Raw genomic sequence first — 14,058 nt, forward strand, 5'->3', positions numbered from 1 at the left:
TATTTCTCAAAAACACCTCCCAGCCTTATAGGTTTTTCCAGCTATTCTTTCCAGACACAAAACAGTCACTCTCACTGTGGTCTGTTGCAAGTGGTCTTCCATCCTTATCTTTCCCACTGGGGAGCGGACTAGGTAGGAAGCGTGACTCCCTTGTATGAAATGTGTGACCACTAGTTGTTTGACTGCCCCAGGCCCTAGGAAGCTCTAGGTTCACCTTCTCCATGGGTCTGCTGTTCCTTAAGAAAGAGTAATGACAGTAATAAGAACAACATTCATAAAGTGCTCTACAGAATGTCTTCACCTACAATAAGTCACTGAATCCCTTCCACCAAACAATCTCCTGACGTTGGTAAGGAGTATCGTTACAGTCATCCTCACTTTATATGTGAGAAGTACCCTGGTGTTCAGTGGTAAAACGAAGCCTCCTGGATCTCCTTACTTATGTGCCCTGCCATCTTCTCTGTGTTGCATTCTGATTTAGAGTTTGCTCCCCAGACTGACCCTTGGTACCTTTCTAGCTGCTTATTCCTTTGAGGGCTCATCTTTCTCTTAACTGACACCCAACACATCGCAGCCCCTGCTTCCCAAACCCACCCAGCCCCTTTATATGGAAGCAGAGAGTGTGGCAGTGGGTCTCCAGGAATTGTGGGAACAGCTGGAATGTTCTTTGCTCTGTCGGACTCTGGTAGGAGGCCTGGCCTCCGAGCTCTGCAGTTTCCCGTCTAGCATGCTGTGACAGCTGGGCTTGGGTCTGAAATGTGCATAGGTGTTTGACATAACAATACAGTGTTCAGAAGAGGTGTCCTCAGCAACAGGGAAGCATCTTAGGTCAGGAGGGGGACACTGCAGTATGAACAGTTTGCTTGGTAGCGGTGCTTACCGCCTGGCTCTGGCTACTTTAACTCTAAGCTGTCTGCTTCCTGAAGGCCTGTTTGGCCTTCTTTACTTTCTTTCCAGATGAGAGGCTTTATGGGTAACATTAGGGAGGTGGTCAAAGCCCCCAAGTACAGGCTGTTGTGTTCCAAATCCAAGATGACCACCACTGGTAAGAATTTCCATCCCCAAACTTTAGAGTGATAGGAAAGGGTAGTTATCAAAGAAGCTAATATGACAAGCAGCTTGTGATATTTTACATATTTGCTGTTTTCTCTATCTTTCATGTGCTGGGTTGCCTGAAACCAAACCACATTCCAGTTTTTGTACTTAAAAGTCATATTCTCATAGCTTGAGACTTCAAAACTTTTTTTTTTTTTGCGGTACGCGGGCCTCTCACTGCTGTGGCCTCTCCCGCTGCGGAGCACAGGCTCCGGACGCACAGGCTCAGCGGCCATGGCTCACGGGCCCAGCCGCTCCGCGGCATGTGGGATCTTCCCGGACCGGGGCACGAACCCGTGTCCCCTGCATCGGCAGGCGGACTCTCAACCACTGCGCCACCAGGGAAGCCCACTTTTTGTTTTTTTAACGTAGCAATTGGTTGATTTCTACTGGACCTGATGGGATGTCACAGTGCTCCTGTGTTTGAGTTTCAAGTATAGCATACCCTGCTCAGTACTTGATTGTACCTGTCTTCCTGGGGATCTGTATACAGCCATGAACATCTGACTGCTTTATTAATTCTTTTCTTGTAGTTATGCTTGAGATTTACAGATTGAAACATATGTATATATTTTAAAATTTTATTTATCTTTGGCTGCGTTGGGTCTTCGTTGCTGCGCATAGGCGTTCTCTAGTTGCGGCGAGCGGGGGCTGCTCTTTGTTGCAGTGTACAGGCTTCTCATCGCAGTGGCTTCTCTTGTTGCAGAGCACAGGCTCTAGGCGTGCGGGCTTCAGTAGTTGTAGCACGTGGGCTCAGTAGTTGAGGCTCGTGGGCTCTAGAGCGCAGGCTCAGCAGCTGTGGCTCACGGGCTTAGCCGCTCCGCGGCATGTGGGATCTTCCCGGACCAGGGCTCAAACCCGTGTCGCCTGCATCGGCAGGCAGATTCTTAACCACTGCGCCACCAGGGAAGCCCTGAAGTATATTTTTTATTATAAATTTCATTTTACATTTCCTTTACACTACCCTGAGGGCATTAAATGGATCTTTTAAACCTATGTCTGTTAAGCAGGTTATTTATAATGACCTCAGGGCAATAAAAGTGGATATAATGCGTGTTCATTATGAAAAAGGAAGGTTGGGTCTATTAGGGATGAGAACTGTTGTCCTTTGGTTAAGGATGAAACCCACAATGCAGTGATGGGGAGAGCCAAGATAGGAGGCAGCCCAGATCTTCTTGGGGTCATTTGTGCCTGTCTTTACATTGCTTTTTCCTAGCAAAACCCTACTATGGATTCATCCACTTAGTTACCTTTACAAACTTTTGAGTCATAGGAAATGGGCTGGAACCATGGGGGTGAATCATATAACCTATGGAGAATGTATAGAAGTGAAATAAGAAGGTCACAGCGGAACCCTAGCAAATACCTTCAGCTGGGTTCTAAAGGAAGTGATGCCCCTGAAGAAATTTTAGAACAGGCAGAGAAACACAGGAAGATCTAAAGAGATTGGGGCCTCATACAACACCTCATACAACCGCTGGAGAAATCACACAACCGCAGGGTGGTGCCACTATACTCGTCTCTAAACTGGCTTCTCAGAGCTGTTGGGCCATCACATCATATGCCCCTTGTCAGCTCTCATTCATTCCCTATAGCTGTTAAGTTTCACTGTTCTTTTGTTTTTTTTAAATTAATTTATTTAATTTTTGGCTGTGTTGGGTCTTCGTTGCTGCACGCGGGCTTTCTCTAGTTGCGGCGAGCGGGGGCTACTCTTAGTTGTGGTGTGCGGGCTTCTCATTGTGGTGGCTTCTCTTGTTGTGGAGCACGGGCTCTAGGCACGTGGGCTCAGTAGTTGTGGCGCGTGGGCTCAGCAGGTGTGGCTCGCGGGCTCTAGAGCACAGGCTCAGTAGTTGTGGCTCATGGGCTTAGTTGCTTCACGGCATGTGGGATCTTCCCCGACCCGTGTCCCCTGCATTGGCAGGCGGATTCTTAACCATTGCGCCACCAGGGAAGCCCTCCCTGTTTTTTTAAAACCAATTACTCCATAACCTCTCACTCTAAGCAGATGACTGTATTCCTACTTCAGAGTGAAAATCACACTAGGTGGGGAAACTGTCAGTTTCTGTCTTCCACCTACAGAATCATCTACATCCACCCTTTACACTTTTGTTCTTATCACAGTGGAAAAGGCAACCCTCCTTCCATGGGAGTGTCATTTGTCCACCTGTGTGGTATTGATCTGCCTCACCTCTTCTCCCAAGGGTTTTCACTCGTGTCTTTGACCTCTCCTTCTCTAGTGGCTGTATGTGATGGAGAACTTTACACGTTAAGGAGACCCTCCCTGAGCCTGATGTCCCTTTGCAGCCACCACTGTTTTTCTTCTTATCAAACAAGCTTCTTGAGAGTTGTCTACCCTTTCTGTCTCTACCTCCTCCCTCATCCACACCTGAATCCTTTGCCAGATGACTCCTACTGCCAGCCATCTGCTGATGGTTTTCTTGTCAAGGAGACCATAGATCTCCAACTTGCTAACTTTTTTGGTCTTTTTTTGGCTTGATCTTTACGTTACAATTGGCAATGTTGAGTCCACTTCTTTATGTGTTCTTCTCTTAGTTTTCACGGCCCCAATAATCTCTCTAGGTTTTCCTTGTGTTTTTCTGCCTATTCTAAAATTTCTTCAGGGGCGTCTCTTCCTTTAGAGTCCTGTGGAGATGTCTGCTGGAGTTTCATTGTGACTGTCTTATTTTACTTCTGTGTAAACATCCCATGGTGTTCCACTTCCATTTATAACACCCAAATCTCTATCTCTGGCTCATTCTGCCAACACGTATGGTCAACAGACAACTGGGCATTTCTACTTGCTGTCTCCCAGGTCTGCTTATGTAGTCAGCAAATGGTGCCCGCAGTTCACCAAGTGTATTATTTTACAGGGCTTCCATAACAGAACACCACAGACCAGGGGACTTCAACAACAGAAGCTTATTCCCTCACAGCTCTGGAGGCTGGGGAGTCCAGGATCAAGGTGTTGGCAGGTTTGGTGTCTCCTGAGGCCTCTTTCCTTGGTTGCAGATACCACCTTCTCACTGTGTCCTCACATGGTCTTTTCTCTGAGCATGTGCACCCCTGGTGTCTCTTCCTCCTCTTATAAGGACATCAGTCGTATTGGATTGGGGCCCCACCTTTATGACTTTATTTAACCTTAATTACTTCTTTAAAGGCCTAGCCCCAGATACAGTCGCATTGGGGTTAGAGCCTCAACATATATGAGTTTGGGGAGAAGATAATTCAGTCCATAAAACAGTTACCTGAGCCAGAACTTGGGGTTCATCCTTAACTCCTCCCTACCCCGTGTCTGATTCACCACATCCTGACAATTCTATTTTTATATTTTTTGAACCCATCCTTTTTCCATTTTTCTGCGACTTCACGTCTTTGAACATTCATTCATTCATTCAGTATACTCTTTGGATACCCATTATATACTAGGAAGGCAGCCAAAGAAAGCTAAAAAACACAAGATTAAGGAAAGTATATGGAAGGAAATGATGAAGATAAATGCAGAAACAAATTAACCGGCAAGATCAAAAGTTAGTCTAAGGGGTTTTTTAAATAATGAAAAAGATGTGTACCTGGAAAATCTAATTAATGAAAGACAATAAATGAATAAAGGGAACAGTTAGGATTTTAAAACTGTAAGATGTTACCCACTATCAATCTATCTGAAATTCAATGATAAAAAGAATTTTCTGGAAAATTGAGTGACTGTAATTCACTCAAGAAATAAAATACTGGAACTGGCTAAAAATCAAGAAATGAAATGTAAAAGCTACTGAGGATGTATCTAACAAGGCTCTGGGTTCATACTGTTTACTGGATGAACTCTTGTTATTAAAGGATTCAGTGATTCCTTTCATCATCATAGGCTAAACAGGTTTTTGTAAAAAAAGAAGGAATGGAAAACAATTAAAAAAAAATGTTTTGGGCTTCCCTGATGGCGCAGTGGTTGAGAGTATGCCTGCCGATGCAGGGGACGCGGGTTTGTGCCCCAGTCCGGGGGGATCCCACGTGCCACGGAGCGGCTGGGCCTGTGAGCCATGGCCACTGAGCCTGCGTTTCCGGAGCCTGTGCTCCGCAACGGGACAGGCCACAGCAGTGAGAGGCCCGCGTACCACAAAAAAAAAAAAAAAATGTTTCTAGGGAATCCCCTGGTGGTCCAGTGGCTAAGACTCTGCCGAGGGCCCGGGTTTGTTTGATACCTGGTCAGGGAACTAAGATCCTGTAAGCTGCCTCATGCGGCCAAAAAAAAAAAAAAAAGTTTCTAGTTGAGCCTTATTACCAAAATCTAACAAAGATAGGTTTTTTTCTCTTAGTCTGGTTTATGAATATAGATGAAAAGAATTCTATAAAGTTAGATATACAATCCTAATAAAATCTTTTAGGAAGCTAAGGAAAAGATGCTTCCTTAACATGATAAAGTACTATGTATATTAAGTCCAGGGACCACATTATCATTTCAGTAAATACACCAGGGTGTTCCCACTAAAGCAGTGGTCATGCTGTGCTCCTGGCCATTCAGAATGAGATGTGAATCTGAATGGTGACTGATGGTGCAGGGAAAGCGCCCTTCAGTCACCTGACAAGTTTCTTGAACACCTGAAGTCTTGGGTGAAGCAGAGCCAGTGAGAGGCAGTGTGCCCTGATGGTTAGGGGAAAGAGACCTGTAGCAGGCAGTGTGACCTGCCGCTCTGGCCTCTTCCCTCTTCTGCAAAGGGAGCACAATAGTAACACCCCTTCTTAGGGAGATTGTGAGGATTACAGGAGGCAAAGCCAGACTTGCCATGAGCACAGGTGTTAGTGGTTGTTAACTGATGTTCGTATTTTTGTTGTAGATGCTTGGGTTCCACTGGTGGTCAGGATCTTAGCACACTTCATTTCAGAACCCTCTATCTTGATGCTTTGGGGTTAGAATGGAGATCTTTCAACAACGTGGACCCCAGGAAATAGGCTGATAGCTCTGCAAGTCCAAATCTGCCACGTCCCAGTGTTCTATCCCTGTGCTGGCGGGTCCTCCCTCCTCCCCAAGCCCTGCACCCTCACCTCCTTGCCTCTCCCTTCCCCCGCTCCCCCCTGTGCCTCCTGCGTCTCTCAGCCCCTCCGTACTTCCCTGTCCATGGCGGCAGCCTCTCCTGCAGTCAGTGCAGCCTCCCCCTGCCTCCCAAGTCCTCTTTCGTGTTAGGCCCTACTGCACACTCTGCAGCGTCCTCCCAGAGCTTGAGAAATCCCTCGAGCGGTGTGGCACGCGTCCCTCTTCTCCTCACCCCAAGTCTCCAGTCTCCCCGAGCGGTTGTTCAGAAAGCGCCATGCGCGTCTGCCCTCTGTGCCGTTTGCCTGGGTTTCCTGCCTCCCCTCCTCGTCCACCTGGCACATGCTCATCCGTGGAGCCCTATTGGACCTCTCGCTGCCAAGGGTAGTGCCTCCCTCTGCACCGTATGGCGCCCCACATCTTCTGCTGTGCTCCCGCCCCCACATCTTCTGCTGTGCTCCCGCCTGTGGCCTGCAGTACAGCCCTGTGTTCAGTCACCTGCACCCGCTGCCAGAGTGTGAGCTCTTCCAGGGCAGGGGCTGTGCTCTCCTCTCCTGTCTGCGTTGCCTGGCGGGGTGCTCAGCACGCAGAACAATGCCTGTCCTATGGGAGGGAACTAGCGGGAGCACAGTCTGGTCCTGCTGTGGATGGAGGGTGGCGTCTTTGCTTACCCAGAGCTCCGGGGAGTGGGAGTCGCGCTTTGCCGTTTGGGGGCTTACAGCAGTGGCGCGGCATCCTGTCATTGCCGCAAGCTGTTCACCAGGGGCTTGGCTCCAGTTGTGTAGCCTCCACCAGGTGAGGCTCGTGCAGGTGGAGCCACAGCACTTGAGCACTTGTTATGTGCCAGGTGCTGGGTTAAATGCTTTTAGGGTAGCTCACTGGATCCTCACAGCAACTCTAAGGTCGGTTCTGTTATAACTCTGGTTTTACTCCTAAGGAAACAGCTCTGAGTAACGACATGGTGGAGCTGGGTTTATATCCAGATCCCACTCCGAGACTAAGCCTGAAGCTCAGGCATGGCTGCACCTCCAGAGGCTGGGAGGCAGGGAGGCTTGAGGTGGCCGGGTTTAGGTCCTGGGACTAGGTGTGGTTGGACAGCAAAGGGGCTACTAGCTCTGCCAGGCTGTTCACACTGTTCTGTAATTTGCTTTTTTCTCTTAATGTATTGTGAACGTCTTTCCATGCTGTGGTGGTTTTAAAACATGTCTGCAAATTTTTGGACACTCCTCCCACAAAAGAGAGAGCCCAATTCCCTTACCCTTGAATGTGGGCCTGTCTCAGTGACACACTTCTATTGAATAGAATGTGGCAGAAGTGATGCTGAATGACATCTGAAGCTGGATTAGAAAAGGCGACACAGCTTCCATGCAGCTCTGTCTTTCATGGGATGCATGCCTTGGGGTCCCTTGGCTTTGCTGAAGCTACCCTGCTGGAGCGTCACCTGGAGGGGCAAGGGCTGGAGCAGAGGAGAGAAAGGAGGGAGAGAGATGCCCAAAGGGTCTTCACAGTACAGGTGCCACCTGGGAGTGAGTGAGCCTTCAGGTGATTCCAGCATCCAGCCTTCAAGGCAAGGGCCAAATGGAGCAGAGACGAGTTCTCCCTGCCCAGCCCTTGCAGACTGCAGATTGGTGAGGAAAATAAATGCTGCTGTTGTCTAAGCTACAAGTTTGGGAGTGGCTTGTTACTCAGCACTGGCTACCTGGAATAGTTGTCAATAAGAATAATGCTAGTGCCTCGTTTTGAATTCCACCTGTGGATGTCAATTTGTAAAGGGTCATCCAGTATTGTCTTTTATTATAAATAACCCTGTGAAAAAAATCCCTGTTCATGCAGGGGTTTACACACACATAACACAGAAGTCACCCTTGTGTTTTCGCAGGTTGTCACCTTCCTCTAGCATGTTTGGGAGGCGAGCGCATGGTCCTTCACCCACCTGGGTCAGTTTAACACTGTAGCTCCTCAGCGCTCATTTGGCTCCTGGGGCCTCAGGTCACTATCCCGCTGCTGATCACCCCTTGGAACTCCTGGACTGCATCTCCGACTTCATAGAGCTTTTGTTCTGTGGGGGAGATGGACAGTAAATAAGAGAAAAATAACTAAAAACTGGCCCCATTCCTGTGAGTGTGGAGGGAAGGTTGGGGAAGGGTTTCAAGCAACAAAGACAGCCTCTCGGAGGTCAGCCTTAAAGAAACCACATGCCTGGTTGTGAATTTTGACATGGCTTCCCGGTTGGCTTCTGGGAGAATGGGGGCACCTTGCTTGAGAACGTGGAGGCATGAAGATTGGCTCTTCTGGTTATAATTTCTTCACTCAATTGTCAGATAACTGCTTTAGGAAAAATTCCTTGAAGTGGAATGTTTGAGATTCAGAGTAGTTTGGATTTTAAAGGCCATTGCTACAGGGAACCAAGCTGCTCCTCCAGAAAGCTTTGCTCAGTTACATTCCCCCAAGCTGTGCAAGCCGGAGCTTCACAACAGGGCCAGGGCGCCAGGGTGCCAGAGCCCGAGTGAGTTACAGGTGCCAAGAGCATAAACGCTTCCCACCCCTGAGACTCAGTTGAGCCCAGGGTGCCTTGCTGAGGTGATCACTTCTATGTGTGCCTTGTGACGAACCATGTGTTCCCAGCCCTGGACAGCACTAGATAGACATTGTCATTCTTTTCCATTATCCACCTACCTGATTGAGGGGAGTGTTATCTCCTTGATGTTGTAGTTTACATCTTTTTAATTACCAGGGAGCATATTTTTCATATGCTGATTATACCATTGCATTTATTCTTTGGTGACTTTCTTGTTCTAGTCCTTTACTCATTTCTCCACTGGGGTCGTTGCTTTTTTTATATGAATTTTTAAGTACTACCTAGAAACAGCCAGCAGAGGGCAGCAGTGCATCAGGGTGCCAAGGGGATAGTGCTGGAGCCTGAACCTGAACAGTATATTTTGGACAAAGACACAGCCTGGGCCCTGGGGCCTTGGCATCAATGGACTAGGGGAACTTAGAACAGATAATGTGGTTAATTTCCTCTCCAAATTGAGTTATTTGTCTGAAAGTCTGTAGGTGGGCTAGGGACAAGAAGATGACTTTGAAGGGATAAAACTGTAGGTCCCAGAGTGGTAAATGAATTCTGTCTGATGGTAGACCCAGGTTGTTGCCAGAGTATGGGATGTGTGTGTGCATACAAATGTGCGCCCCACCCGCCAGAAAGGTACCTGAATAAATTTCACATGTGCCAACCTCTCTCTCTGAGCTGTCTTGTTCTCTGTCTCATTGGGAAATTGAAGCAACTTAATAGGCAGGGCCTGGGTGGTAATGCAGGAACGTGAGGTTTTAGAGAGGAGAGAGCCTGTGAATGCTGCCCCAGCCTTTCACTGTAGGAAGCTAGGTGAGCCTCAGGGAGATGCGAAGCCCCTGAAATCATCCACAGAATGTCTATGCACTTACATATCTTATTTTAAAAAACACTTAATTTTGAAATAATTGTAGATTCAGAAGTAGTCTCAAAAATAGTAGAGAGGCTCTGTGTACCTTTCACCCACTTTCCCCCAATTATAACATTTCACATAACTTTAACCAGGAAATTGACTTTGATATAATTCAGGCCTTGTTCGGATTCCATGTGCTCATGCGTGTGCGTGCACGCATGACATTGTTGAGCTACACGAGCGGCTCTGGATCACCATCTTTTGGACTTGGTGTTCTGTGCCAAAGGTGTACCCATGTTTGCTTAAGTCATCATTAGTAGAGTTTTCTGTTACTTGAAGCCTCAACATTCCTAACCCTAACATCCAATTGCAAGGTGCAGAAAACCTCATGCAAACCGGCTCAATTTAAAAAAAAAAAAGAGGTCTTCCCTGGTGGCGCAGTGGTTGAGAGTCTGCCTGCCAGTGCAGGGGACACGGGTTCGTGCCCCGGTCCGGGAAGATCCCACATGCTGCGGAGTGGCTAGGCCCGTGAGCCGTGGCCGCTGAGCCTGCGCGTCCGGAGCCTGTGCTCCACAACGGGAGAGGCCACAACAGTGAGAGGCCTGTGTACCGCAAAAAAAAAAAAAAGAAAAGGAAGGGGAGGAATATTGATTCATGTAATAAAATCCAGAGGAATGACTGAACCGATGCCAACGGTTCAGGATGTCATCAGAGAGCTCACTCCTTTTCTCTGTACCGGCCACTGCTCTGCGCACCTCTGAGTTCTGGCTTTTTTCTCAGGCACGCTCCCTCAAGATCCCAACAGTGGCAGTGGCGATTCCAGACCTTTCATCCTCACCCCACATCACATGGAAGAAGAGAGGGAGTCGGGGGATCTCATCATTCCCTATAGAAGTTGTAAGATTCATTCTGATTAGACCAGCCTGGGTCAAGTGCCCATGTCTCAACCAATCGCAGGGCCAAGAGAATGAGATACACTGGTTGGCTCATGCCTGGACTCCTAACCCCTCCATGAGCACCTCGTGACTGGGATAATTTATTGGTTTAATCTAATCTCAGATGGGAAGTGTCCACCCTGACCACATGGGACAGGGGAAGTGTCTGAAGAGGAATTTGAGGTGATGTTACCAGAGAGAGGGGAAATAGATGCTGGACAGTAAACCACAGATGTCTTCCATCTTTGGCATGGAGTCTTGAGTCCCTCCCTGGTCAAATCAGCTATGACCAGGAGGACAGGACCATATAGTAGAGACATGACTACTGGGATGGGTTTGCAGTTTTTGCATCAGGGGGAGTGATTGCTGGACAGGAGGTCTCTACCACAGTAGCAGCTTATGTCTCTAAAACACCGTTCTGCAGATCTCCACACGCCTCAGGATGTTAACCTGCTCATGGCATCTCTAGTCACTCCCACTGGCCTGGTGTAGGTCTGCAGGGGCCCAGTGGGCAGCAGAGGAGATGCTATGGTTGAAGCAGGATCCTGGGTTTCAGCTGCATATGTTCGGTAGGGCTGGGGATATATTTCGATAGGACCCCCCCGACCCTACCACACCATGCCCACTGGCTGCCCCTTGTACCCTCCTGCTCTCCAGTACGGACAACAGTTTCCTGCTGTACTCCTCCCTACTCACCACCATGAAGTCCATCCATTCCAAGTGGACACAGAGGTCTTCAGAGAGAGGCTCTCCTGGGGCAGGGTGGCTTCTAGCACCCCAAGATACTCAGGTTTATGGAAAAGGTCAGCATTTCTCCAAGCATGCTGTTCATACCATTGTGGTATGCGATGTATGTTAATAGATACGCATCAATTCTTAAACACTCCTTGTCTTAAAAATCTTTTTATTGTGAAATGAAATAGATACAGAAAACTCTACAAGACAAACGTAGAGCTTAATGAAGTATAATAAGGCAGACACCGCAAATGCTCTTGTAATCCGAGAGGTAGAACGTTGCAGGCCCCCCGCCCCCAGCAGCTCCTCCACATTCCCTGTCCCAGTCCCAGCCCCCCTCTGCCACTGCAGAGTAACCACTACCTGGCTTTTACTGCAGTCGCTTCCTTTTGTTTCTTTACAGTTTCATCATCCAGGTGTGCATCCCTAGACTATGGTTCAGTCTTGCCCCCTTAAAAAAAAACCCACATATTTTACCTCTTTTAATCCACAGGTTCTTCCTTCATCCCTTTCTTTTCCTTTCATTTTATTGGTTGAAGAATCCAGGCCATTTGACTGCAGTGTTTCCCGCAGTCTGGATTTTGCTGGCTGCCCACTCATGGGGCCTCTCAGCGTGCTCTGCTGCTCGCTGTGTTTGCTGCCCATTGTCAGCTGGATCTAGACTGTTCGGCTCGACCAGACCCAGCCTCTATCCTTTTGACGAGACTCAAGCGTGATGTGTTCCTTCATCAACTGCCTCTCTTTCTGGGTGTTCTTAGCCTTGGAGGTTCAGCCCCTAGATCCATTACTTCCCTGGGGGTCCAAAATGGTGACATACATTGTTTTCACTGTGCTGTGATTCACATTTTATTGCCTATTAATTTTGTCACTCCACACAATTTATGAGTAAACAGGCTTTGAGGAAATAGACTGAGTTAAACAGATGATGGCAACGTTGATGAGACTGTTCCCGTGTTTTACATAAGGTAATGAAAAGAACCACAGCTGCCGCTGCTACAAAATGATCATGATATTCTAATTCCATCATTTCTTTTTCATTTATTTGCTGGAATTCTTTATAAACAGATGCTTTCTTTCATCTATCATGAGGTTACCCCATGGTATAGCTCACATAGGAGAGGCAGGATAAATGCTTTCCTCTTTCGCTATGTTTGCCAGTTTGCAAAATAATAGACTGGCTCCTTATTATCCTCTGGAGGTGACCAGTTCAGTTTTTCAATATCATGGTGAACTCATGGATTTAACTAAATTTGGTGAGTTGTAGTTTGTTGTAATTATTACTATGTTCAAAGCTCAAATTGTCCTGTCTCTGGCCAGTGGGAGGGCTCCTGTGTTCTTTTGAGACTACCCTAGTCTACACATAACCTTCCTGTGATGGCTTGTGTGCTGTCCTTCATGTCAAGATGTTCCAGGCTCCTTCTGTACACTTTCTCCTCAGACCAGTAGTCAGTCATTTATCCACACAGCCCTGACTTTTAGTGGGAAATGGCATTTCCTGACCGCAATGTGTACTCCAGGGATGCTCACTGCTACTGGCTTGGTCATGGTTTCTAGGTCGTTTCAGTGGTCAGAGCTAATAGGTATAGATAGAATGGTAGATAAAATCCCTCGTAAGGTCATACTGTTATTTCCAATTAAATTTCAGGACTATAGATTTTATATTTAAGCTTTAAAAAAATTACAGCTGCATCTCCTTTCTTCCACACTGAGAATCCTGATTTTTAGGACACAGGGGATGATAGTTAAAATATCCCATAATTATTCATTTGTTTCAGGCAACATTACACACACGACAGGGAATACTAATGCTGCCACCACCAGAATGATAAGTGAAAATAGTTTTAAAGTTCTCACCCCCATTTTTTTTTTTTTTTTTTGCTGTACACGGGCCTCTCACTGTTGCGGCCTCTCCCGTTGCGGAGCACAGGCTCCAGACGTGCAGGCTCAGCGGCCATGGCTCACGGGCCCAGCCGCTCGGTGGCATGTGGGATCTTCCCAGACCGGGGCACGAACCCCTGTCCCCTGCATCGGCAGGCGGACTCTCAACCACTGTGCCACCAGGGAAGCCCCCTCAGCCCCATTTTTATAGCTATTCTATATTTACATCAGTCGAGCTTATAGCCCTCTTATACCATATTCTCTTCCATTTTATTTTATGTTTTTTATTGAAATATAGTTGATATACAATATTTTGTTAGATCAAGTGTACTACATAATGATTTGACATTTGCGTACGTTATGAAATGATCACCATGATCATTTCATGATCATTTCATAATCATTTCATTTCAAAGATAGTAAAACCATCTTTCCCCATAAAGCTATTACAGTATTATTGACCATATTCCTTATGCTATATGTGACATCCCTGTGACTTATTTATTGTTTAACTGGAGGTTTGTACCGCTTAATCCCTGTTGTCTCTTTTCCCACCACCCGCCTCCCTTCTGGCAACCACCTGTTTGTTCTCTGTGTCCAACAGTGTGTTTTTGTTTTGTTTTGTCTAGTTTTTTTAGATTCCACATTTATATTCTCTTCCTTTTAAGCCTCATATAGTTTTGGTTCTCCAAGTAATTATGTATATAATGCTCTCCACTAGTTCTTATGCTTTCTTATGCTGAAGTGTCAAGTAATTTTGTCAGTCTGAGGCTTGTTTTCTGGTAAATTCTTCAGGAAGAGTTCATAGGAACAATATTCCCTGAGTTCTTGTACACTGATAACAGTTTGTACCTTTTATACTCGATAGTTTTCCTGGATATAAAGTCAGTTTTCTTTGGCTCACACTTTTGTCCTCTTGGATGGGTCACACCATTTTCCTCTGGTACCAAGCAATGTTGTTGAAAAGTCT

Source organism: Phocoena phocoena, chromosome 7 (genome assembly GCF_963924675.1).
Source record: "Phocoena phocoena chromosome 7, mPhoPho1.1, whole genome shotgun sequence".
NCBI classification, from domain to species: Eukaryota; Metazoa; Chordata; class Mammalia; order Artiodactyla; family Phocoenidae; genus Phocoena; species Phocoena phocoena.